General features: G+C 39.5%; 1 pseudogene; it reads left to right on the forward strand.

Moving 5' to 3' along the window:
* The first annotated feature begins 4,557 nt into the window (after positions 1 to 4,557).
* LOC138159048 (pleckstrin homology domain-containing family B member 1 pseudogene) lies at positions 4,558 to 6,746 on the forward strand (annotated as a pseudogene).
* The last annotated feature ends 2,170 nt before the right edge of the window (positions 6,747 to 8,916 follow it).

Below are 8,916 nucleotides of genomic sequence, written 5' to 3' on the forward strand. Positions count from 1 at the left end.
CTCTTTGCTCACCTTGGAGAATGTGGAATAAGCAGTTTGCAAAAAAACCAGGAGCAAAAAGGTTTAAAGTTACACATATAGTATGTGGGTGAATGAGAAACTGAGCTTTAGTCAAGAAAGAGGGCTGAGTGGCTAATGGGGACATCCACAAAGAATGGGTCCACAAGTTCATGGATGAAATATTTCTATACCAACTGTCTATTTGCCCACCAAAATAGAAAGGGGAGCTCAGTAACTTTTTTTCACAAGCTTATGTGAGATCAAACCACTATCCATTGTGATAGTCAGCAAGAACCAAGTACCTTTACTAGCCGTATGTCCCTGAGCAAGTCACTTAATCTTTGTCTGCCTGTTTCTTCAGCTGTAAGAGGGAGATAAAAACAACGCCTTCCTCATAGGATTGTTGTGAAGATGAAATGAGAGGCTATTTGTAAAGCACTTAGCACAGTGCTCGACACATAGTAGGTATGCTATAAATGCTTATTTCTTTCCTATTCTCTAAATTCCTAATCGGGCACATGTTGTGTTGCCTTCTGATTTTCCTATGCCAATCAATCACTCTTTTAACAGCATTTATTTAGTACTTACTATGTGTCAGTCACTATACTAGACGATGAGAATATCAAGACAAAAATGAAGTGGTCCCCGCTCTCAAGGGGCTTACGTTCTATAGGGAGAGACAATATGCATATGTATAAAGTGATGTTGGGGGTAGGGTGCTAGACCCGAAGGGAGGAAGACCTGAGTTCAGATCCTGCCTCAGATGTTACTAGCTGTTTGATACTGGCAAGTCATTTAACTGCTCCCAGACTCATTTTCCTCATCTGTAAAGTAGGGATAATAAGAACACCTCCCTCACTGGGGTATTGTGAGGATCAGATTAGATAACATATGTGTAATGCTTTACACACCTCAAAGTGCTTTATGAAAGAGGACCATGTATAAGTATATACACAACATTTTTCTTTTTCTTTTTTTCTGGGCTTATGATTTCATAGACATAGGGAGCTCTGGATTAGGAATTTTCTCTGATAATGCAATCCTTGCCTTCTCTAAACTTCATAGAATTAGAAGTCCTCAGGCACAGAGAGGGAAAGTGAAGTACCCAGGTTCACACAGCCAATATATGTCAAACATGGGACTTAAATCCAGTTTGAATTCCCAGTTCACACTTTCCCTTTTTACATTGCCTCTCATGTAAAATAGAGATGATAACAATAATAATCATAATAACTAGCTGTTGTATAGTGCTTTCCAGGATGGCTAGGTGACCCAGTGGATAGAAGACCAGACCTGGAGTCAGGAAGGCTCATCCCCCTGAGTTCAAATCTGACCTCAAGCACCATTAGCTGGGTGACCCTGGACAAGTCACTTAACTCTATTTACCTTAGTTTCCTCATCTGTAAAATGAGCTGCAAAGGAAATGGCAAACCATTCTAGTATCTTTGCCAAAAAAAAAAACCCAGATGGTGTCACAAAGGGTCAGACATGAGTGAAACGTCTGAACAAAAAATAGAAAGCCTTAAAGTTTGCAAAATGTTTTGTCTCATTTGATCCTCACAACAACCCTGGGAGGTAGATGCTAGATTATTCCTATTTTAGAGATGAAGAAATTGAGGCAGGCAAGGGTAAAGTGATTTATCCAGGATCACACAGCTAGTTAAGCATCTGATGTAGCATTTGAACTCAGGTCTTTCCGACTCCAAGTTCAGCATTTTATGATTTTATTTGCATGGGGACTTTCAAATACAAAAACTCCTTCTACCAATTAAGATAAATTCCTTTTCTACAAGTTATAGTCTTATACAGTGAGCACTGAGACATCAAGTGACTTGCTCAGGAGCACACAGCTAAAATGTTTCAGAGGTGGGATGTGAATCATGTGTTCTTAGCTCTGAGCCCCACTACAGCCATCATTCTAAGCTGCTTCTTCATACAAAGTAAATACAAAATAAATTTTATTTCCTCTGTAAATAGTGTTTTATGAATATTAAGTTGCTTTATAGATGTCAATAATAGTAGTTATTATTAATAGTAATCATAATAATTGTTGATTCCTTTCATCTCCCCTGGACTTCTCTTAATCTATTTTCCTATAGACCCTCTTGGATGCTCCTTCATGCTTCATTATGGTCATTCCTGCTCTAATCTCTGTAGGTCTGCCAGACTCTCATTTAGATTTTTTCTGCCCAACACATTGCTTTCAGGACTTCTTGGAGCTCTGGATGAGAGAATATGATTGGTTACTTCTGTAGCATGTGGTTAAGAATATGGTGCCTAAATCTGACTTCTCTGCAAAATTCCAATTACTGTAACTTGTCTCTGGCTAAACATTCCTGCCATCCTAATTTGGATTCTGAACCTATTTTTAAAAAATGCCTGGGGACTGTATTGTGCATCTGTAATGAGAAAGTAATATGTGGGTGGAATTTTCCAATGACACATTTATTACTATGTACTAGGGCACATAAGGCAGCTAGTTGGCTCAGTGGATAGATAGAATACTGGGCCTGAAGTCGGGAACACTGGAGTTCAAATCCTGCCTCAGATACTTACTAGCTGTGTGACCCTGGGCAAGTCACTTAACCCTGATTGCCTCAGTTCCTTGACATAAATGAACTGGAGAAGGAAATTGAAAACCACTCCAGTATCTTTGCCAAGAAAATACCAAATGGGATCATAAAGAGTAAGACATGACTGAAAACAACTGAACAGCAACAATAAATCTTCCAATAGCCCCACAATGTAAAACCAGATAATATGTCACAGTGGGAATGTTTATACCACTAGTAAATAACTCTGTATCTCCTCTAGGCCTAGTGGACTTAGACATCCCACTTTTCTATAGGCTTGGCTCATTCCCCCAAACTGCTCTCCCACCAGCAGGTCTAAGATCCCAAGGATGAACCACCACACAGATACATTCAAATTCTCTTAGGACCCTGGGGGTAACCCTGTGGAGGGGAAATAAACTTCCTCTACTTAACACTTCAGTTCTTAAGCTCGCATCTGTATGTTTTCTGTCTATACAACTAGTGACCTACTTTGACATTTTTAGATTTGAAACCTAGCTATTTACTTAATAATAAAGCAAAACAAATTATATGTACAAATATATTAAGGAAAATGCGTAAATAACAAAATGCTTAATATACATATAAACCTATATTACACTCTTCTACCAATGCATTTGGGAGCTATGATAAAGAGTTGGCACACACTTACAGAGCTCATAAGGTAGGCTTCATTTAGGGCAACTCACAACTCTAGACTGTAGGCTTCAATATTACTACTCCATCTATGCCCCAGGGGCTATAAAACTATGTATACCCTTTGAACAAGCAATACTCCTACTAGGGGTGTATCCCAAAAACACAAAAAAAGGAAAGGGACCTATATGTACAAAAATATTCATAGCAGCTCTTTTTGTGGTGGCAAAGAATTGGAAATTGAGGAGATATCCATCAATTGGGGAATCGCTGAACAAGTTGTGGGATATAATTGTAAAGAAATACTATTTTCCTATAAGAAATGATGAGTATGCAGATTTCAGAAAAACCTGTGAAGACGTACATGAACTGATACAAAGTGAGCAGAACCGGAAGACTGAACACAGTAACAGAAATACTATATGATAATCAACTGTGAATGACTTAGATCTTCTCAGCAATACAATGATCCAAGACAATTCTGAAGGACTTTATGATGAAAAATGCTATCCACTTCCAGAGAAAGAACTGATGGAGTCTGAATACAATTCAAAGTATAGTTTTCTTTTCTTTATTTTTCTGGGACTTTTTGTCTGTGTTTTCTTTCACAACATGAGTAACATGGAAATATATTTTGCACAACAGCACATGTATAACCTGTGTCAAATTGCTTTCCTTCTCAATGGGGTGGGAGAGTGGGAAGGGAAGAAAGGGAAGGAGAGAATTTGGAACTCTAAAATTTTTTAAATAAATGTTTAAAATTGTTTTACATGTAATTGGGGGAAAATATTAAACTTAAGAGAAAGAAAATTACTGTTCCATTCAGGAATATCTGGACCACATGAAAATACTTTTCTGTTCATTGCTTGACTATTGATCTTCACCACTCTTTATCTGGGGAAATCATCTTCTTTACTGCATATAGCTCTTTCAATTAACCATCCTAAATAGATGTTTAGAAAGTGTTAACCATTATTGTTAATAGTTGTTCTCTTAAAGCTAGAGAACTGCAAAGCTCACTAACCTATCTATCTTTTGGAAATAGAGATCAGACCAGAGCCTACCTATGCACTCACCTGGATTTTGTGGTGTCTAATTACAATGAAGCTCATAGCAACCATTCAGCCTCAATCTTTCTTTTTTTTTTTTTTTTTTTTTTTTTTTGCTTTTTGGAGGGCCATTGAGGTTAACTGACTTGCCCATGGTCACATGGCTAGTTTTTTGTGTTAAGTGTCTGAGGTCGGATTTGAACTCAGGTCCTTCTGACTCCAGGGCCAGTGCTCTATTCACTGCACCACCTAGCTGCCCCAGATCAATACATTTTAAAAATCCAAAAATATGTGCAATGTACCATACCTTTGATCATGGCTGAGGAGGGATGTCTTCTCATATTTCTTCTTTGGGGTAATGCTTGTTCTTTATAATTTGGCAACTTTCCCTTTAGATCTTTGTTTTGAGGGGGGAGAATCTTTCTGTTTACATTGTTGCAATTATTATGTGCACTGTGTTCTTGGCTCCACTTACTTCAATTGGCCTCAGTTCATGTAGATCTTTTCATGCTTCTATGTATCTCTCATGATCATCCTTCCTTACAGCACAGTAATATTCTGTTCCATTGATGTACCACAATCTCTTTAGCCAGTCTCCATCAGATTCATCCTTTAAACCAGCTTACCAGGCTACCACCTTAACCACCCCTGTTGTTACAAAACCCTTTCTACTTTCCTTTCTCAAGACAGAGATGTCAGCAGAGCAAACCTCTCTCCAACTCTAGGTGGCAATGAAAGGCAATAGCTGTCACTTCTTGGTCTTCTTGGTCCATGAAGGCAATTCTCTCTAATCAGGACGGTTATATCTTCCCTTCTTCCCCCATTGTTTGACTGTCTTTTCTTCCTTCTTATTCTAAAGTTAGTAGTTATAGTTCGAAGATTTGAGAGCTTCCCAACTCTCAGTGACTTCTCATTTTCTTAGCTTTCCCCTCTTTAGTCATAAAAGGTATATGCAAATAACATACCATCATTCTCTGGAGCCCTGGAGTTCTCAACATGGCAGTCCCTCTCTTTGGTGCCCTTGAAACCATGTTTCTTCACATTCACATTTTTCTTTAGTTTTTAGTAAGTAAAAGATTTTTCTCTGCTCTTTTCTTTCTTTTTCCCTCTGCTGTTTTCTATAACTAAACTGTTCCCACACAAATGATGTATCACTCCATAAAAGAGAGAGAGCGAACAGCTGCGGAGACGGCAGCATCAGCATCAGCCAATAGGTCCCGGCCCAAATCTGGAAGGTCCCTTTGAAGAGATGGCCCTGGTGAAGGCCGGCTGGCTCTGGAGGCAGAGTTCCATCCTTTGACATTGGAAGCGGAACTGGTTCGCTCTGTGGCTGGATGGCACCCTGGGCTACTACAAGGATGACAGCCTGGAGGAGGAGGAGGGCTGAGTGCTGATCCGGTTCAATTGCTGAGAGGTGAAGACTGGACAGGAGTGCCCAAAAGTATAGCTGCCGGAAGGTTGGAACCGGGACTCTCTCCTGATGGTGTACCTGAGAGATGGACCCCGCCTGATACTATGTGCTGAGACTAAGGATGAGGCTTTAGCATGGAAGACTGCCCTCCTAGAAGCAAACTCCACACCGGTACGCATCTATGACCCCTACTATTACTATTACCAGATAGTGCCACGTACATCCGCACTGGCTACTATGGACCCCAGTATGGAGCTCCAGGAGTGACCCACGTCATTCTGCATGACTCACCATACTATGGCAGAGATACTGGGGGTGAGTTCGCTATGGGCATGTTGGTTGGAGCTGCCACAGGTGCAGCCCTGGGTTCCCTCATGTGGATGCCCTGCTGGTTCTGAGGTCATACACCCAGGAGCACCTGAAGATTCTGCCCACCATTGGACAGAGACCCTGACCCTGGCCCTGGCCCTGATTAGATGCCTATCTCTCTGTGGCATAAACTTCTCCTTGATGGTCCTGTCCTGACCTCCCTAGAATCCTAAGGACTGAGTTTTGTTCCCTCAGCCTTGGCTCTGGTCAAGCTCTGGCTGTCAGTCTCTCTAACACTGATGCCCTTCTGTGCTCCAACTACCAGAAGAGATATAAGATATCCTGGCTCTCAAAAAAAGAGAGAGAGCGAGAGGGAGATAGATAGATAGGTAGATAGATGATAGATAGATAGATAGATAGATAGATAGATAGATAGATAGATAGATAGATAGATAGATAGATAGATGATAAATACATACATGCATACATGCATACATACATACATACATAGAGAGAGAGATCTGAGTTCTCAGATGCACACCCAGATCATTTTCCCAAAACTGTCCATAATTTGATCCCACTGCTTTTTACATGTATTATTCCAGTTTATATTTTTTAAAAGTTTTTTTCTCTCATAGCAAGTATTAAAATTTATATCAGCAGCAATCTTACATCATTTGATAATAAATATAAATCTCTTTCTTTACTCAAAAATGCTTTTTTAATCCCTTTCCATGATTAAATCTACAAAAATGCCTTAAAGACAGTATATATTATACTTAGCACACCTCATCAAGAGTTGTAAAAGTATGGAAAGGGCTGAGTCAAGAGGGCAGAATAAGGCAGGAACTCACCCAAACACTCCCAAATTGACCTCTAAATAACTATAAAATAATGACTCAGATTAGTTCTCAAGTGGCAGAACCTATAAAAAGGATGGGGGGAAACAATTTTCCAGTCCAAGACAAGCTACAAGGTTAGCAGGAAAGGGGTATCTCACTCAGGTAAAAGCGCAGCAAGGTTCAGTGTAGGCAATATCCAGGCAAGCCAGCCATGCCCAAAACAGCCAGTAGGAGGCCCCAAGCCCTGGTGAAGGTCAATGGTGATGTTCTGCATCCCCAAAAGAGCAGGCCAGCAGCCAGACCCCATGGTCTGGATGCAGCAGGCCAATAGGCAGGCCCCACACTCCTGAGGCAGGAAGTTTGAGACAGTGCCCCATGGACCAAGAGCAGAGCTCAACTTTAAAAGTCCTCAAATAGGCTGGAGAATGGGCAAAAAATAAAAGAATCTGACCATAGAACACTACTGTAGTGGCAGAGAAGATCAAAACACAAACTCAGAAGAGGGCAGCAATGTCAAAATGTCTATATGTGAAGCCTCAATGAAAGCTGTGAATTAGTCTCAAGCCCAAAAAGAACTCCCAGAAGAGCTCAAATGGGATTTTAAAATAAGAGAGGTAGAAGAAAATGTGGGAAAAGAATTTAGAATGATATAAGAGAACCATGAAAAACTAATCAACAGCTTGGTAAAGGAAGCATAAAAATGGGAAAAGATGTACAAAAATTCACAAAAGAAAATAACTCTTTAAAAAGTAGAATTGGCCAAATGGAAAAGAAGGTACAAAAGTTAACTGAAGAAAATAATTCCTTAAAAATTAGAATTGGGGGGTGGCTAAGTGGTGCAGTGAATAGAGCACCGGCCCTGGAGTCAGGAGGACCTGAGTTCAAATCCAGCCTCAGACACTAAACACTTACTAGCCATGTGACCTTGGGCAAGTCATTTAACCCCAATTGCCCTACCTTACAAAAAGAAAAAAATATATAGAATTGGTCAAGTGGAAGCTAATGTCTCCAGGAGACATCAAGAATCAATCTATCAAAATCAAAAGAAAAAAAAGAAGAAAATGTGAAATATCTCATTGGAAAAACAACTGACCTGGAAAATAGATCAAGGAGAGACAATTTAAGAATTATTGAACTACCTGAAAGACATGATAAAAAAAGAGCCTATACATCATCTTTCAAAAAATTATGAAGGAAAACCGCCCTGATATCCTAGAACCAGAGAGTAAAACAGAAACTGAAAAAAAAAATCCATCAATTCCTTCCTGAAAAAGATCCCAAAATGAACGTTCCCAGAAATATTATAGCCAAATTCCAGAACTCCTAGATCAAAGAGAAATTATTAGAAACAGCTAGAAAGAAGCAATTCAAAATATCATAGAGCCTTGTCAGAATTACACAAGATTTAGCAACTTCTACGTTAAAAGATCAGAGAGCATGGAATATGATATTCCAGAAGGCAAAGGAGCTAGGATTACAATCAAGAATCACCTGCCCAGTGAAAATGAGCATAATCTTTCAGGGGAAAAGGGGGCATTCAATGAAAGAGATGACTTTCAAGTATTCCTCATTAAAAGACCAGAGCTGAACAGAAAAAATTTTAAAATATAATACTGAAGAGAAGCGTGAAAAGGTAAGCACGAAAGAGAAAACATAAGGGATTTAATAAGGCTAAACTGCTTACATCCCTACAGGGGAAGAAGATATTTGTAACTCTTAAGAACTTTATCACTATTAGGGCAGTTAGGAGTATACATAGACAGAGGGTACAAGTATAAGTTGCCTTTGATGGGATGATATTTTAAAAAATTAAGGTGTGAGAAAGAAGAGTAATATAGGATAAATTATTTCAATTGAAAAGGCACAAAAAACCTATTACAGTGGTGGGAAAGATTGGGGGGGGGTGAGAGTGGACAGTGCTTTAACCTTACTCTCTTCAAAATTGTCTCAAAGAGGAAATAACATACACTCAGTTGGGTATAGAAATCTATAATACCCTAAAGAGAAGTAGGAGGGGAGGGGAATAAGAAAAGGTGGCACCAGTAGAAGGTAGGGTGAATTGGGGGAGGTAGTCAGAAGCAAAATACTTGTGAGGA

The sequence above is a fragment of the Petaurus breviceps genome, unplaced genomic scaffold (genome assembly GCF_028583685.1).
Source record: "Petaurus breviceps papuanus isolate PSGF00001 unplaced genomic scaffold, PetGlider_PUasm1.0 175, whole genome shotgun sequence".
NCBI classification, from domain to species: Eukaryota; Metazoa; Chordata; class Mammalia; order Diprotodontia; family Petauridae; genus Petaurus; species Petaurus breviceps.